The sequence below is a fragment of the Rhinoraja longicauda genome, chromosome 6, assembly GCF_053455715.1.
Source record: "Rhinoraja longicauda isolate Sanriku21f chromosome 6, sRhiLon1.1, whole genome shotgun sequence".
Lineage (NCBI taxonomy): Eukaryota > Metazoa > Chordata > Chondrichthyes > Rajiformes > Arhynchobatidae > Rhinoraja > Rhinoraja longicauda.
Window position 1 is genome coordinate 5,773,655 of NC_135958.1, and position 18,773 is coordinate 5,792,427.

General features: G+C 40.7%; 1 protein-coding gene across 1 annotated transcript in view; it reads right to left on the reverse strand.

Annotated features, from left to right (window-relative positions):
- fto (FTO alpha-ketoglutarate dependent dioxygenase) overlaps positions 1-18,773 on the reverse strand; it is a 274,627-nt gene that overhangs the window by 255,306 nt on the left and 548 nt on the right. The window lies entirely within an intron of this gene.

The window sequence follows — 18,773 nt, forward strand, 5'->3', positions numbered from 1 at the left end:
GCCAATGGACGTTTTGCATAAGAAACAATTTGTCCATACTTGATCTCTAGAGTAACATCATCTACCCAACACAGAGAGCTCTCCGTGATGCACATGAATGATTTCAAGAGTAAAGACTGTATTCAAAAATAACAAGAGAAAATTGTAGCAGTTCAAATATCAGGATTTGATAACCGGAACTACCAATGTAAATTAATGCCTTCTTGTAGGTTAACAGATTCAAATACCGACTAAATTGTGCAATGTAAACTGTTAAATTGGAAAGCACTTATTTGGAAATGTGCTCTTTGACCTATATTCAAAACTAAATGCATCAAGGAACATTGAACCGATAAGATTTGAAATTTGAATTTCCCACCATATTCAATGGCTGAATAAATGAAACAAAAGTTTCTCTGCACGATGGAAGAAGTTGAAGGGGGACGGTTCTTTTTAAATCTATATTCTGATCACATTCCTGACAGTGTTGGATGCTAAATCTTTGGAATATTACACAAAGGGTTTCTAGTCCTGATGGTGTTTCATGCTCAAGCACTTTTGACATTCAAATAATGACAAGCATGACACCAGTCATTCACAAGCATCTTAGAGTGCGAGTGCCTTTCTGGAAGGGGTCAAAGAGCAAGCACAAAAAAAAAGACATTGGCAAAGGGCAACTGTCATGCACCAGTGCATACTGTGAGGCAGTGAGGAATAGTTGTCTTCTACAGAACAAGCAGAGTACTCACATCAAAATTGGTGTCTGGGTAGATACCTTGAAAGTCCTCCTAAAGTATTCCTATTCCTAAATAAGACCATTGCCAATTCATCACAACTTCTGCTATCTGATTGAAATTTGGCTTTCCATTTCAAATCACAATATATGCAAAGCATTAATTCAAGATATATTAAAACAGCATTTTAAAGCTGATTTTAGGTTAAAAAATGAAATGTGATAAAGAAACAGCATCTATTGAATTTTTAAAAGTTCAATTGTTTAATTCTCGTCAGGAACTCAAACCTTTTCAATTCCACTGCTGACAAGTAATTATTGAGCATTAATTACATTTTTAATCATAGGATACGCTAATATCAAATGAACCCAATGGGAATATAAAGAGCTATTTGCGGGGTCAACCATGGTACAGTCAGATACTGAAGGATACTTGATATTGATGGCAAGGTAAAAAGAAATTACCAAATATACCAGATCAATACCTAGTTTCAGTGTTACAGCCGTCCACAGACATAAAATATCTTTCTTTACTGCTACAAAATGGTAATAATGAAAGTACAAGATAAATGTTTCCCTCAAGGTAAACTATTTGATTAGCTGAGGGCAGAGGTGATAACAGCAGAGTTGCAGAAACTTCAGACCCAAAATAAATAGCTCGGTTAGGCTACAGAGGTCAACATTGGCATTTACGGGTCATGTTACCACCGTAGATAAGCACAGTGTTTATGATGGACGCAAAAAGTTCAATGGCACTGGTAACTAAAATAGGCAAAGGTAAATGATTTGGCTTTTTTTTTTGCAACAAGGCTGACACTTACAATATAATTGCTATGAATCAGTTGTGACGTATTAAGGCACAAAAACAATGTGATGACAGTTAAATTCTTACTTAAGTTAGGCAATCTAACTAGTCTAGCTATATTGTGCATTCTATGTGACGGACACCCTAATTACTACCCAAAAAGCTCAATATGAAGAAATAACCTAATTGCCAATATTTGCTAGTCAGTGAAAGTCTTACACAAGATTAGTATCTTGATGATAGGATCAATACTTGGTTCTATTTCCATTAAAAGAAAGACGTCACTCTCCCACCACCACCCACATTCATCAGCCTCCCCTCCAGTAGTTAAATGTGTGGGTTGTTTACATTTTCTTTTCTGTGTCTCTTCGTGCAATAGTACAGAAATTATTGTCCAAAGCAATTTTAGCATCACCGATATGACACAGTTAAAAGCACAAATTTCTTTGGAACATTTCTGCTTGCTTATGCATGGTTCCTATGCACTGCTTCCTATTATGTGTGAGCAGTAACTACTGTTTCTCAATAATACAGCCATTAATATTGTCCACAGCCAATATTGTGATTGAGCCATACATATTGCTGAATCATGCTGATTTTGGTAAACACTAAATACTCTTAGCTTTAATAAGAGACATGCACATATTAAACACCAATATCTGTGAATACATCAAAATGTTCTTTATAAATTAGCAGGCTTAACAATTTCACAATGTAATTTGTAAACCAATATTTTCCTTTAGAAAAAAAAATGTAACCTAGTTTAATTTGTATACGGGTCCACCACCGATTTTCCAGCACCCTTGGTTCCAAAGTCTTTCTGGATTATAGACAATAGACAATAGGTGCAGGAGTAGGCCATTCGGCCCTTCGAGCCAGCACCACCATTCAATGTGATCATGGCTGATCATTCTCAATCAGTACCCAGTTCCTGCCTTCTCCCCATACCCCCAGACTCCGCTATCCTTAAGAGCTCTATCTAGCTCTCTCTTGAATGCATTCAGAGAACTGGCCTCCGCTGCCTTCTGAGGCAGAGAATTCCACAGATTTACAACTCTCTGACTGAAAAAGCTTTTCCTCATCTCCGTTCTAAATGGCCTACCCCTTATTCTTAAACAGTGGCCCCTGGTTCTGGACTCCCCAACATTGAGAACATGTTTCCTGCCTCGAACGTGTCCAACCCCTTAATAATCTTATATGTTTCGATAAGATCCCTCTCATCCTTCTAAATTCCAGTATATACAAGCCTAGTCGCTCCAGTCTCTCAACATATGACAGTCCCGCCATTCCGGGAATTAACCTAGTAAACCTATGCTGCACGCCCTCAATAGCAAGAATATCCTTCCTCAAATTTGGAGACCAAAACTGCACACAGTACACCAGGTGCGGTCTCACCAGGGCCCCGTACAACTGCAGAAGGACCTCCTTGCTCCTATACTCGACTCCTCTTCTTGTTATGAAGGCCAACATTCCATTGGCTTTCTTCACTGCCTGCTGTACCTGCATGCTTCCTTTCAGTGACTGATGCACTAGGACACCCAGATCTCGTTTTACGTCACCTTTTCCTAACTTGACACCATTCAGATAATAATCTGCCTTCCTATTCTTACCACCAAAGTGGATAACCTCACACTTACCCACATTAAACAGCATCTGCCATGCATCCACCCACTCACACAACCTGTCCAAGTCACCCTGTAACCTCATAGCATCTTCCTCACAGTTCACACTACCACCCAGCTTTGTATCATCTGCAAATTTGCTAATGGTACTTTTAATCCCTTCATCCAAGTCATTAATGTTGTAGCTGTATATAACATTAGTTGGGCAGTGTTTATAGAATTGTGTGCTGTTCTCGTTGCCATGGTATAAGAAGGATGTGGAGGCTGTGAAGTGGGTGCAGAAGTGATATGCCTGGATTGGAGTTATTAGATATAAGGGGAGGTTGGATAAACTTGGATTGTTTTCATTTGGGCATTGGGGGCTGAGGTAGAAGTATAAAAGGTATAGATACAGTAGCTAGTCGGAGTCATTTTCTCCAGATTGGAAAAGTCAATATTAAATGGCAAAGGTTTAAACTGAGATGGGGAAAGTGTAAAGGAGAAGTGTGAGGCAAGTTTTCTTTATAGAGTCGAAAGCATGGTCAGGAGAGGTGGTAGAGGCAGATAGGTTGGTGAAGTTTAAGAGGCGTTCAGACAGACATATGAGCGGGCAGGATATAGAGGGATACATCCATGTGTAGGCAGATGGGATTAAATGATATCGGCATCATGGTTTGCGCATTTATGTTCGCCAAAGGACCTGTTCCTGTGCTGTGTTCTTTTATGTTCTTTATTCCATTTCTACATTTGGGGAAAATTTGTTATACAATACTCTGTTGAAATTTCGTTCATCTACACTTTTCCTTCTAATCAAGTCCTTCTAGAACTATTATTCTCCTTGGTCTGTTAAGAATGTGTGTATTACTTGCACATGCTAGTAAGTAGAACTAATATGCTTCGATGAAAATCAATTGTAACAGAAGAAATTTTGCCAAAGCTTTTTAAATATGGCATCTACAATCATAGAAAGAATAAGAAATAAATGATACAAGTAACCTACAAGGTATGTAGGTTAATTGGCTGGGTAAATGTTTTTTTTTAAATTGTCCCTAGTGGGTGTAGGATAGTGTTAATGTACGGGGATCACTGGGCGGCACGGACTTGGTGGGCCGAAAAGGCCTGTTTCCGGCTGTATATATATGATATGATATGATAACCAAAACTAACTTGTTATGCTATCTAATCTTTGAGCACCATTTTAATGTACACTGCCACATGTTCTGCTAATGTGACAGTACAGGTCCACCACCGATTTTTCGGCAACCGGTGGTCCGGCCCCCACTTTAATCGGACAAAATCTCCACCTTGGAATTCCCTGCAAAAATGTGGCTTTAATGTATATTGTAAATAGCTGCGGTCCCAGCACCGAACCTTGCGGTACCCCATTAGTCACTGCCTGCCATTCTGAAAGGGACCCATTTATCCCCACTCTTTGCTTTCTGTCTGTCAACCAATTTTCTATCCATGTCAGTACCCTACCTCCAATACCATGTGCTCCAATTTTGCCCACTAATCTCCTATGTGGGACCTTGTCGAAGGCTTTCTGAAAGTCGAGGTTCACCACATCCACCGGCTCTCCCCTGTCAATTTTCCTAGTTACATCCTCAAAAAATTCCAGAAGATTAGTCAAGCATGATTTCCCCTTCGTAAATCCATGCTGACTCGGAACGATCCTGTTACTGCTATTGTAAGAATATAACTGCAGATCCTGGTACAAATCGAAGGTATTTATTCACAAAATGCTGGAGTAACTCAGCAGGTCAGGCAACATCTCAGGAGAGAAGGAATGGGTGACGTTTCGAGTCGAGACCCTTCTTCAGACTGATGTCAGGGAGGCGGGACAAAGGAAGGATATAGGTGGAGACAGGAAGACAGTGGGAGATCTGGGATGGGGGAGGGGAAGAGAGGGCCAGAGGAACTTTCTAAAGTTGGAGAAGTCAATGTTCATACCACTGGGCTGCAAGCTGCCCAGGCGAAATATGAGGTGCTGTTCCTCCAATTTCCGGTGGGACTCACTATGGCAATACTGCTATTAGTGCAGATAACATCCAATTCAGTTGCTCACAATGCAATGCAAAGCACAGCAAAGTAGTAGGATCTTGAGACACTGGGGATGAGTGATTTACAGCCAGAAGAGAGACAAGAATACCACAAATACCAACTCCACTGGTGGCAAGTTTGCAAACATTTGCTGCAAAGGATTCAGATGAGGATTTTGATGAGCTGTAAAATAGAAAGCTGTCAAAAGATAATGAAACATTAGTTAAATTAACAAGTCTGACAGAAAGCCAATGTTCATTGTCATATTGCATGGAGGAGTCTGGTATCAACTTGGCATTTGATTTCCTAGCAAGCTTGTCATTTATCATTCACAGTTTGAAAATGATGAGCAATGAAGATAAAGTTTTTCACTATGCCTCAGTACACATGACAATAAACTAAACTGAACTGAACTCAATGCAAGGAGCACACTTATGGAACAAAATGTTCCGTCTCGTGGCTAATGCTACTATTTCCACGGCAGCACAAGCATCAACCTCTCAACATTTGAATGTCTGAATTCCAAATTGTACACAAACAAGTGTCAGCGGGGTTTTGGATTATAGCCTTTAAATGAACTTCTGAGTTCCAAAATAATCTGCTTTCCAACAGATTATTAGAGATGTGGATTGGCTTCCCTGATGAGGGAAGCCACTCCATAGACATGATATTAGGGAAACAGGAAATTTATTTCCAAGGAGGCCATTTGACACTTTGAATCTGCTAGTCATTTAGTTATGCTGCACGGGAACAGGCTCTTCAGTCCACCTTCTTCATGCTGACCAAGTTGGCATATTGCCAGCATTTGGTTCCTAACCATCCAAACTCTTCCTATCCATATATCCGTCCAAATGTTTTTTAAAAGTCATAATTGGATGTTTCTGTAGCTTCTTCCAGCAGCTCATTCCATATATGGACTCCATCAAAAAGAGCTATCTAGCCTAATCCCACCTTGCAGTTCACTGCACTTCAAGGACATAAGCAAAGTCTGTGTAAATGAAACTAGCATTTCTGTATCTGCCTCTCATTCAGTCAGCAAATTCCAGACTCCTATCAGTTTCCAGGTGAACAAAGCTGCATCATCCTGCACTTTAAACCAATTACCTCTATGTTTTTGACCCACCTGTGAATGGGAGGCAGGTCCTTCCTATTTTCCATTGCAATACAAGACTGCAGGCTGACTAAGGCTGGGAACTTAATATCCTAGAGTGTTCAAGGTTTAGTAAGGACAGACAAAAAGGAAAAGTGGGTGATGTAGCACAATCAATAAGGGAGGAGTAAATCAATACAGTGGTGAGATATGATCTTAGCTTGACAGATCATGATGTAGAACTAGGATCAATTTGGGTCAAGCTAAGAAATAGCAAAGGGCAAAAAACATTGCTAGAAGTTATTTATAGGCCACCAAGTAGTAATTGTAATGTTGGGCCGAGCATACATCAGGAAATTAGAAGTTCGTGTGACAGGAGCAATACAAAAATCATGGGAGACTTTAATCTACATATAGACTGGATAAATCAAAATTGCTATAATAAAATGGAAGTGAATTAATGGATTGTATTTGAAATGTTTATCTAGATCAATACGTTGAAGAACTACTGAGGAAAAATACAATTTTTGGATCTTGATTCATGCAATGAGAAAGGGTTAAACGATAATTGTGTTGTTAAGGGGACTTTGGGGAAGGGTGATGATACCATGACAGAGCTTGAAATGCTGGAGTAACTTAGCGGGTAGGGCAGCATCTCAGGAGAGAAGGAATGGGTGACGTTTCGGGTCGAGACCCTTCTTCAGACATTGACAGAGCTTGCTTTACACAATTGAAAGTGAAGCAGTTCAATGTAATACTAGCCTTAAATATAAACATGAAAACTATGAAGGGATGAGAGGACTCTGGTTGACTGTGGTTGTTTGGGAGAATATATTGGCAGTTATGATAGTAGATAGGCAATGGATAGCATTTAAAGAAATAGATTTTATTTTAATCCTTTAAGGCAGAAAAATGTAATAAGACTAATTAATGTGTGGCTGAACAAAAGAAGTTGGTGAGCTCCAAAATCTATAATTCCCATTCTCAGATTGAAAACCAGTGACAAGGTATCATTACTACTATCGTTCATCAGGAAAGTGATAGAACGGAGAGCAGACAATGAAATCCAGTGTCTACCAGTCAGGCTACAACGTGTTCTCAGAAGCTCAATTTGGTTTTCGCCCAAGTCACTCAAGCCCTCACTTCATTACAGCCTTGAAGAAAATAACTGAACTCCAGCAGTGAAGTGTGAGTAATTGCCCTTGACATCAAGGCAGTATTTGATAGAATATGGGCATCAAGGAGCCCTGACTAAACTGCAATCAACAGCAATCAGGGTAAACCCTCTCCTGATTGGAATCATGCCTAACGCAAAGGAAGATGGCTGTAGTGGCTGGAGGTCAATCATCTTAGCCCATAGGATTTCTCTGCAGAAGTATCTCAGGGTAGTATCCCAGAAGGCCGGCACGGTGGCACAGCGGTAGAGTTGCTGCCTTACAGCGCCAGAGGCCCTGGCTCAATCCTGGCTACGGGTGCTTGTCTGTACGGAGTTTGTACATTCTCGCCATGACCTGCGTGGGTTTTCTTTGAGAAATTTGGTTTTCTCCCACACTCCAAAGATGTACAGGTTTGTGGGTTAATTGTCTTGGTATAAATGTAAAAATTCTCTCTGGTACAGGATAGTGTTAATGTGCGAGGATCGCTGGTCGGTGCAGACACGGTGGGCAGAAGCGCCTGTTTCCGCGCTGTATCTCTAAACTAAACTAGACCCATCTTTAGCTGCTACATTAATAACTTCCATTCAATTGTAAGGTGATAAGTAGGGATATTCACTGACGATTCACAATGATCAGCATGATTCCCAGCTCCTCATATAATGAAGCATTCCACATCCAAATGCAATAAGACCTGGACACTATCCATGACTAGGACACTATCCATGACTAGGATGAAGTACAGATTACATTGGGAATTTGGCATGGGCACATCTGACCTTTCCCTGCACTGCTGGATTTAGCATCACCTTGTATAAATGTCTTCAGTTGGTGGATGTCAATATTGATTAAAAAAAAGGCAAGTTAAACTAAACCTGTATCTTGTACTTTTAATTCTCGCTCCAACTGCACTCATTCGTATACTGCACTCACTAGACAAATCCAAAAGCATTGTGCCACTTGAAAAACTTTCGCTTCCACACAAACAAATGACATTATTCCAGTTGTTATTGTTATTTACATGCTACATGGTAGCATAATAAACTTTCCAGTGAACCCGGCAAGTTTAAAGGAAGCAAGGAAAACAGAACCCAGCCCATTTCTGCCACGAGTTAAGCTGAAACATGCAAGCCCACAATCTAGATTCGATTCCGGCCACACACCTGGCCCACACTTCAGACCTCTGGTAATCCCGACATAGACCCCAGCTGCAGCCAGCAACACATTCTGTGAAATACCTGGTATCTCACAGGATGGATAACAAGGAATGAGTTTTCTTGACACTTCAAGGTAGTTTTTCACCTCTTCTCTCACCAGAGCCTTACCACATAGTCAAATGCTTCATAGAATTAACTCCTAAATCAGAAAGCTCAACACCAATCACGAGTCTGCTTAATAAGCAAGTCAGATGCCAAAACATTGAGATTTGTAAATAATTGTAAATCGGATGATATAACTTTTACTGTAATAAGTTATTTGACAATACAAGTTCACATTCGGGATGCATTGTTCAATGGCCTAATCACTACCTTTGGGCTCTTCTGCTCACAGCACAACTGTTGAACCAAAGACTCAAAGTCAAGCAGCACATGCTACGGTTCAGACTGAGTACAATCCAGACAAATTGCCCTTTGTGATATGCATAAACGACTTGGACAAAACATAAATGGGCTGGTTAGTAGGCTTGCGTATGACACCAAGATTGCTGGGGTCACGGACTGTGAGGAAGGCTGTCAAAGTATACAGCGGGAGAAAGATCAGCAACAGAAATGGGCAGAAAAATGGCAAATTAAGTTTAATCTGACTAAATGCGAGGTGTTGCATGTTGGGAGGTCAAATGTAAGGGGAAAATATACAATTAATGACATGACTCTTGAGAGCATTGATGAACAGAGGGATCTTGGTATCCAAGTCCATAATAACCTGAAAGTGGTAAAGAAGGTATATGGTATGCTTGCTTTCATCAGTCAAGGCATTGAGTACAAGAGTCAGGAAGTCATGATACTGCTTTATATAACTTTGGTTAGACTGTATTTGGAGTATTGCATGCAGTTCCAATCTCCCCTTCCAGGAACGATCTGGAGGCTTTGGAAAGGGTGCAGAGATAGTTTATCAAAATGATGCTTGGATTAGACAATAGACAATAGGTGCAGGAGGAGGCCATTCAGCCCTTCGAGCCAGCACCGCCATTCAATGTGATCATGGCTGATCATTCTCAATCAGTATCCCGTTCCTGCCTTCTCCCCATACCCACTGACTCCGCTATCCTTAAGTGCTCTATCTAGCTCTCTCTTAGGGGGTATTAGCTACAGGTTGGATAGAGTTGGATTGCTTTCTCTGGAACACAGAAGGTTCTGGGGAGACCTGATAGAAGTATGTAAAATGATGACAGGCATAGATAGGGTAGACAATCAGATATTTTTTTCACTGCCTGGAAATATCAAATACTAGAGGGCATAGCTCTTAAGATGAGGGAGACAAAATTTAAAGGGGATGTGCGGGACAAGTTTTTTTTTTTTACTCAGAGGGTGGTGAGTGGTGGTTAAAGCAGATATGGTAGTGGCATTTAAAAGACTTTGGATAAGCATATGAATACGCAGGGAATGGAGGTATATGGGTTATGTGCAGTTAAATAAGTGATGGTTTTGGCATCATGTTCGGCACAGACATTATGGGCCAAAGGGTCTGTTCCCGTGCTGTATAAAAATGATAAATTATACAAAACCAAATATAATAAAATGAAACCGTAGCAAATGCTCAGAAAATGGAAAGAGTATATGCCATTTTATGGAACCCTTTCTTATTCCACATGACAAGAGTTAATTAAAAAATATCACTACATTTAATTAAAACCACCAGTGTCTCAATTCATTATTTAGTTCAAAAATAACAAAAAGAATGCAGAGTATCCTGATGTCTGTACAGCTGCTGATTAAGTTGAGACTACAACTGTTTAGAGTCCTTGTAAAACAACATTTGGAAGTTGTTCAGGCCTGCACAAAGCCTTGGCGCACATGGCACCCAGTCTATGTGGGAAGCCACATAAAGACATGCTCTGCTGCTGACTTAAATTTTCCAGACATATGTATAACCAAAAGATATGGTTAAAACATTTTGCTGTAAAACATGCAGCTACCTGGTACCTGGTGTCTCAATTCGTAATTCATATCCTGTATTACAGATCTAGAACAGATGCCACAGAAGAGCTTGCCAAAAACTTGAGCAAACCAGGTGTTTCATTCCTGTGCAAACATCAAGCGAAGGTTTAACTTTGAAAGATAGCAGTTTTACATTTGTTTGTAGAACATCAGCATTAGCTCTCCTGGCACTTTACATAGTATTTAATGACCATATGCAAGCAATTTTGAGCAAAGAGCAATAGACAACAGATCAATAGTACAGAGGTTAAGGTATTCATTAAGGCGGTTTTATATTGCACCACGGGGACAAGTTTTACTCTTCTCTTTTTCTCCCTGCAATGTGCAGGTCATCCCAATTTGAGGCTTGAGTGGCGAATGGTTTATGGTTCCTTTTGTAGTACGATGTACAAAAATAAAGAACAATATATATCCTGGTACGCGGAGATATTATCCACAGTACAATTATAAAACTTCGACAACAACTGTAATGCACGCTTGAATGAAGAACACATTGCCAAAGTTAAATTAGTATAAATATGAAAGGAAATCACTGAGTAAATGTAGTTGATCAGATCTGAAATGGAATTCCTTTCATCTCTGATCATTCAGAAAGTAAAAATCATAAATATAAAACAGAAAATGCTATAAATACTTTACCAATCAAATAGTATTTGTGGAGAGAGTAAAAGATTTAACATTTAAGGCAGTGACTTTCCAGAATTCTGGGGGTAAAGTTGTGATACAGTGAGAGGGGTGAGGAGAACAAAATAGATGATTTGTAATAGGGTAGTACATAGGAGGGATTAAATGTAATCTTGTGCTATTAACACATAAAAGTTTAAAAATAATATACCTTTAGAGTGAAAACAAGCTAGGATCAAATATCATAAAATTCTTGATTAATAGGCATCTGTGGTGTTGGTCAGAGTGGGTAAGAATTGCTTTTCATAAGTGTGTTTTATAACAAAATGTCATAGGGTTGTCATCTCATACTGCACGAGTTTCTGTGCCAGTTGTGCATGAAACAGGATCTAGAACAACTTAGAAATTGGACAAAGGAATAGCAGATGGAGTTTAACTCAGATAAGTGTGGAGAGATGCATTTTGGAAAGTTAAACCAGGCAGGATATACTTAGTAAATGACAGGAGGCTGGGACTTGTGGACATCCAAGGATACAAATACCTAGTTCCCAGAAAGTGACAACACAGGTAGACAGGGTGGTGAAGGCACACTGGCCTTCATCAGAGGAGGCATCAAGTACAAGAAATGGGATGTCGTTAGAGCTAAACAAGCCATTGGTGAGAACTCACATGGAATATTGTGCAGTTCTGGATGCCAAACCATAGAGATGTGGATAAGCCAGAGAAGGTGCAAAAAATATTTACAGGGACGTGGCTGGGACTGAAGAGCTTGGGCTATAAGAAGAGACTGGATAGGGTAGTCTGAAGGGTGACTTTACAGAGGTTTATAACATGAGAGGCATAGGTAAATGGTCATACCTATTTTCCCAGGGTATGGGAGCCTAAAATTAGAGGGCATAGACTTAAGGTGAGATGGGAAAGATTTAACAGAGGCCCAAGGGGCAGGTTTTTCCACAGAGGGTGATGAGAATATTAAATGAGCTGCCAGAGGAAGTGGTAGAGGTGGATTTGTGAATAGGAAAGATTTAAGAGGGATATGGATTAAGCACAGGCAAAAGGGAATAGTTCCAGAAAGAACCCTAGTTGGCATTGGGGAAAGGGCCTCTATAATTCTTTGACGATCATGATTTAATCATGGTCTGAAGGGTCTCAACACGAAACGTCACCCATTCCTTCTCTCCAAGATGCTGCCTGACCTGCTGAGTTACTCCAGCATTTTGTGATACCTTCGATTTGTACCAGCATCTGCAGTTATTTTCCTACACAACATGATTTAACCAAGCTTTTTTGTGACTTGTGTATCGAGAAACCATTTCTGTACTCACTGGAGGGGTGTTTTGCCATCTCACTCCCCTGCTGGGAAGTACACAAATGCCCCAGACAAGGTCAGCACAGTGATGCAGCAGTAGAGTTTCTGCCTTACAATGACAGAGACTCGGGTTCAACCCTGACCTTGGGTGCTGTCTGTGTGGAGTTTGTACATTCTCCTTGTGACCATGTGGGATTCCTCCAGGTGATCCGGTTTCGTCCCACAATGCAAAGATGTGCAGATTTGTAGGTTAATTGGCTTCTGTAAAAAATTGTCCCTAGTGTGCGGGATAGAACTAGTGTATGGGTGATCGTTGTTCGGTGCAGACTCAGTGGGCCAAAAGGCCGTTTCCACATTGTATCTCTAAACTAAACAAACCGTTGAACTGGTTGACATCTCTTGCAACTTTTGCAACTATCTCAAGGACTTTGCACAAAGATCATGAGACAAAGTTTGACATCATATCACAGAAGACAACATGAGAAAAGGTAGTCAAGAGGTATCTTAAAATGTCTCTTAAACTCAGCTTGGAGTTTTGAGGGAATTGTAAAATTGAATGGCAAAGTTACAAAACTGTGGATTGAAGAAAGGTGTAATATTGTAGGAAGTGGAGATTAGTGGTCCTAATGGTACTAGGATCCAATAAAAGGCAGCCAATTCAGCTGTGGATGAACAAAATGGTACAACATAGGATATAAAGGTCTACAATTAGTTCATGATTAGAGAGCTGTAGAAGAAGGTCAGTACGAACAACACTGGTTTAGGAGAATCTAGACATCAGTATCATCTGGAATTGTGCACGCTTCATCCCGTGAAATCACTTCTGGCAAGAATCCTCCAGTGTTCAAGGTTCTCCCTTCTTTTCCATTATCGTCAGAATGCAGAGTTTACTTCAACCCCATTGTTGGCCCTGGACATCATTACCTTTTCCTAAACGTTGTTTTCCTGATTCTTCTGAACTTAAAAGTAGTCTTATACAATTTAAATATTTTCAATGATGTGCAAAAAAAATGTTTTTAATTAATGAATCAAACCTTTAGGCCTCATTATCATGGGAACCTTTAAATATTTATCAAAATAACAGTGCAGGCAGATTGGATAGCTGAAGGGTCTCGACCCGAAACGTCACCCATTCCTTCTCTCCCGAGATGCTGTCTGACCTGCTGAGTTACTCCAGCATTTTGTGAATAAATCGATTTGTACCAGCATCTGCAGTTATTTTCTTATACATAAGATTGGATATCTTTCTCTTTTAAAAAAAAAACCATCAGTATTTAGTTAAGGAATAAAATAATTGAACAGACTATATGCTGTGCAACGTCACTTTAGACTGATGTGCGGTCTTACCAACTACCGTTTCTATTGAATACAAATTATGAGGCACATAAATTCAACATCTGTGATGTTAAATATTGCACTGTCAAGTTTGAAGGAACATGTAAATTATGCATGAAGCACCGTAATTCATAAAAAAATATCCTAATGATCAACTGACAGAAGAACTTGGAGTGCTAACACAATCCAATGTCATTAAGTCAAATACTTCATTTCTCATACATTCCAAATGGCAACTAAGAAATCAATCATCATGATTTGTCAAGATTGTGAAAATATGATGCAGGCCAAATAAATTTATTCTTATGAAAGATTTATCTGAAATGCGTACATGTTTATATTACTTTTCGTACAGATTGGCAAGGTAAAGCCAATTTAGTATTTCAAATAGATGTCAAAGGAATAGTTAATGGTGACTGAAAGCTGCAGCTCATTTTAGAATTGCAGAAATTTTAAAACCCTGCTTTGCATGGGGCCATAACTGCCTGCCCAGAAATTAATACCGATTAGATCAGTTTCAACATTGTGGTTTCATTGCCACATACTTGTGTTTATTTATTTGAAAGACTTAAATTTAGTAGAACAAATCAAAAATTGCAAAAGGAAAAAGTTGAGTAATGATAAACAATGCGATCCAACTCAAGATGGATAGAAGAAACTACAACAGACAAGCTAAATGTGTGGCAGTTGAGATTTTATTCTTCTTAAAGTGCACTTTATCATTTTTTTATTGCCTTGGACCTTATCAACAATCTTCCCGAATTCTAAATGCTTGCAGTAATCACCATCACTCTAGGTTGCTTTTTGTGACCTCTTGTCTATTCTATTAACCTTACAAAATCCACCAATAGTCAAGAATCTCTGTCACCAGATATGAACTGAATTTTTACTTGGAGCTTTACAGGAACATTAAACCACAATACAAAATAAGCATACAGTAATAAATTCAGTTCCAAGTAAACTAGACCAGGATATTGCAAAACCCAAAGTAGAGCAGCCATTGTACTGCAAAGTCCACTGTGGTTCAGTGCTGAGAAAAGATTGTGCAGTGCGGTTCAAGAATCTGATGTTTTATGGGAGGAGGCCATTCTTTAATCTGGAGGTAACGGCTCTTAGGCACCTGTACCTTCGTTCCAATGTCAGCAACGAGAAGAATATGGCCAAGGAGGTGTGGGTCTTTGAAATTAGTTGGTTTCGTGAGGAAGCACTTGCTTTAGTTTCCTTCGAAGGTGGGGAGCTCAATACACATGATGGAGAGGGCAATGTCCATCACTTTCTGTAGACTGCTTTGCTCTTGAGCATTCGAGTTACTGAACCAGTTATGATGCCGCAAGTCATTATGCTCTTCAACATACACTTTAGGATGCAAGAGTATTTGCCGACATGCCAAATCCCCTCAAACCTCTGAACTGGAGGTGCTGGGGATTGCATCAATGTGCCAGGCCCAGGACACAGATGGTGGGGAAGAGGGGCTATCTTTTACTAATAGAACAGCCCACATTGTCCCAACCAAACATGATGTCGTTAAACTGATTTCTCCAGCATGCACATAATCCATATCTGTCCATATCATGGGACTATCGAAAACTACTTAAATGCTTGTATCGTACCTGACTCCACCCACACTCTGACAGCCCGTTCTGGGCACCCACCAATTTCTCTGTGAAAAATTTGACCCTCACCCTAAAGCAATGCCCTCTTAGCTTTGACATTTCTACACAGGGAAGAAGTTTCTGACTAGTCTGCAATATCTATGCCTCTCATAATTTTATACACTTCGATCAGGTCTCTCCTCAGCCTCAGATGAAAAATAGTACACATTGTTAGTTCAGTTTTCAACACTCCTATAAGTGGTCTCACTTAAAGCACTACCACCATAGAAATAGTGCAGCTTTCACTTTTCTGCCTTTCACAGGTCAGCTGTGAATCAACAGGTTTCACTCTCACTCAGCTCAATATATAGTGGATTCAAATATCACCCTGGAGATACCAGTGCAATAAGTGACAATCAAGTATAGAACTGAAAGAATGAAGCACTGTCTTTTGTTTGAAAAACTAAATCAGCATCTCGCAGACTGATGCAAAAGATCATAAACTGCAAGTGTCTTTACTCCCTGCCAAAAACGTCATACCTCAATCAAATATCACCAGAATCAGATTATCTAAGCATCATCACATTCCAATAGGCACAACACTCCTAGAAAGTAAATCATTGGGTGTAAAATGTTTTTGTTTTGAGATTGTGAAAGTCGTATTTTAAATCTAAACTTCCTCTTACAACAGATAACTAGCACAACCAAAAGGGGAATGTACAAGTTGCTACTCAAATTAGATTTTTGAAGGTGGGGGACATCTGGATTATATAGTTAGACACAAAAGGTTAGAGTAACTCAGCAGGACAGGCAGCATCTCTGGAGAGAAGGAATGGGTGACGTTTCAGGTCGAGACCCTTCTTCAGACTGGTCAGGGAAAAGGAAAATGAGAGATATAGACGATGATGTAGAGATAAAGAACAATGAATGAAAGATATGCAAACAAGTAACGATGATAAAGGAAACATGCCATTGTTAGCTGTTTGTTCGGTGAATATAATTATCTCGTTTAATATAATTATATAGTTTCACTTTTCGGGGGAAAGGTTGTAATGGTTGATGGGTGTTATTTACATAAGCAACAATCGCAAATTATTCTGTTGAGGCTGGCTGCTTTGTTATTCACAGCCCATTCGTAACGATGGCACGTTTCTATCACACACCCAAAACTAGTCTGAAGAAGGGTCTCGACCCGTAACGTCACCCATTCCTTCTCTCCTGAAATGCTGCCTGACTCGCTGAGTTACTCCAGCATTTTGTGTCTACCCAAAACTATTTAATTGGTAACGGTGCTAAGAGTAGGAAAAAGACACACAGACTAGATGCTGAAATCTGGAACCAAAAAAAGCTGCTGAAAGACATAGGATCGAGCAGCGTCTGTGGAATGATCAATGTGTCATGTTGAAATCCTGCATCTGAGTAAAATTTTGATGACACGATTTCTCTAAAAAAACCAAATCTAAACAATTAAATAAAACTTAGATTTGAAAATCTACTTCCTACTCATTCCTATAACATTGTGAATGTGGGATGGGATGGGCGCTGGGATGCACCATAAACCATTGATTCCTGAACTTGGGCCCTGCGGGAGCACAATACACCACAGGAACCGTGGGGGGGGGGGGGGGGGGAGGGGGGAAGGAGAGGGTGCTGCACCAATGCAGGCGAGGTTTGGGCCCAACGGGTCCACCAGGTCTAGTATCTATATATATATATATGTTCCCGAAATACAGCCAAAACGATACACGATAGCGCAACAATTTTAGGGGCACCTAACTCACCATTCGCCTGCAGTATTAAGTCTCGTTATGTTTTAAAAGTAATTCACTTTATAAACTTTATACTGCTGCACCTGCGCAGTTGGGGGGAGGGTTGCCGAGCCCAGTATCCACGCATGCGCAGTTGGGGGAGGGTTGCCGGGCCCGGTGGCGGCGCACCTGCGCAGCAGCATCGGGAGAACAAGCGCCCGTCCCGGCGTGCCCCGCGCCTGACCTTCCTCCCGCGGTGCAGTGCAGCAGCAGAGAGGTAGTCAAAGAAGATGGCCGCCAGCAGGACGAACATGGGGCAGTGCATTGCGGCCACTCTCCTGCTGCTGGCCGCCACGATGGCCACCTGGGGACGGGGTGAGTGGCTCCCTCTCGCCCGCCCACGTCACAACGGGAACCCAACAGGTCCACAGGTCATGTTTCGTTCAAATTGTTGCACTATCGTCTACCGTTTTGGCTGCTTTCTGCCCAACCAATTGTTCAAGCGCTTTTGATTGCAACATGCGCCTTAATTTAGTTCAACAAAGAAACTGACAAGTTACTAAAGAACCTTTAGTAACAACAAGAACCCAAAGTGTCCACGGTAATTTTCTATACTTCTATTAGATTCTCCCCCCAGCTACCAAAACTACAGAGAAAACAATCCAAGTTTGTCCAACCTCTCCTTATAACTATTACCTTCTAATTCAGGTAGTACCCTGGTAGACTTCTTCTACATCCTCACCACAGCCTCCACATCTTTCCTGTGACCAGAACTGCACTCGATACTTCACATATGGCCTAACTAAAGTCCCCTAAGGCTGGAAAAGAAAACAAAGTGCTGGAGTAATTCAGCAGGTCAGGCAGCATCTCTGGAGCAACATGTCAGGGCAGCACCAGAACTCCACACGATGCTCCACATGTTGTCTAACTAAAGTCCTATAAAACTGAAGAAAGACAAAAGTGGGGCAGGAGTAACTCAGCAGATCAGGCAGCATCTCTGGAGGCAAGCAACGTGTCAGATCAGGACCCTTCTTCTATCCATGCTCTCCAGAGAGGCTGACTTGCTGCGTTACTCCAGCACTTGTTTTTTCTGTAAACTAGCTTCTGCAGTTCCTTGTGTCCAACTATAAAGCAGCAACATGAGCTCCTGGCTTTGATACTCAAGGTTTGACCATCTGTTGGTGAAACTCAGCAGGTCAGGTAGCATCTGTGGAGGGAGATGGACAGTGTATATTTCAGTCTGAAATGTATATTTCCGACCTGAAATGTCACATATCCATGTCCTCCTGAGATGCTGTCTGACCCGCTGCTGAGTTACTCCAGCACTTTGTGTCTATCTTCCCCATCTCATGTTCCCCAGAAATGCTGAATTAATCCAACACAGAATCTTTTTTTGTATACTAGCATCTGTAGTCCCTTGTTTCTACAATCAATATTTCGGGCCGGGTCCCTTCAACTGGATGATGCTTCATCTGGATGATGGGTCATCTGCAGACGTCGCTGTGTAGAAGTAATGTAAGAAAATAACTGCAGATGCTGGTAAAAATCGAAGGTATTTATTCACAAAATGCTGGAGTAACAAAGCAGGTCAGGCAGCATCTCAGG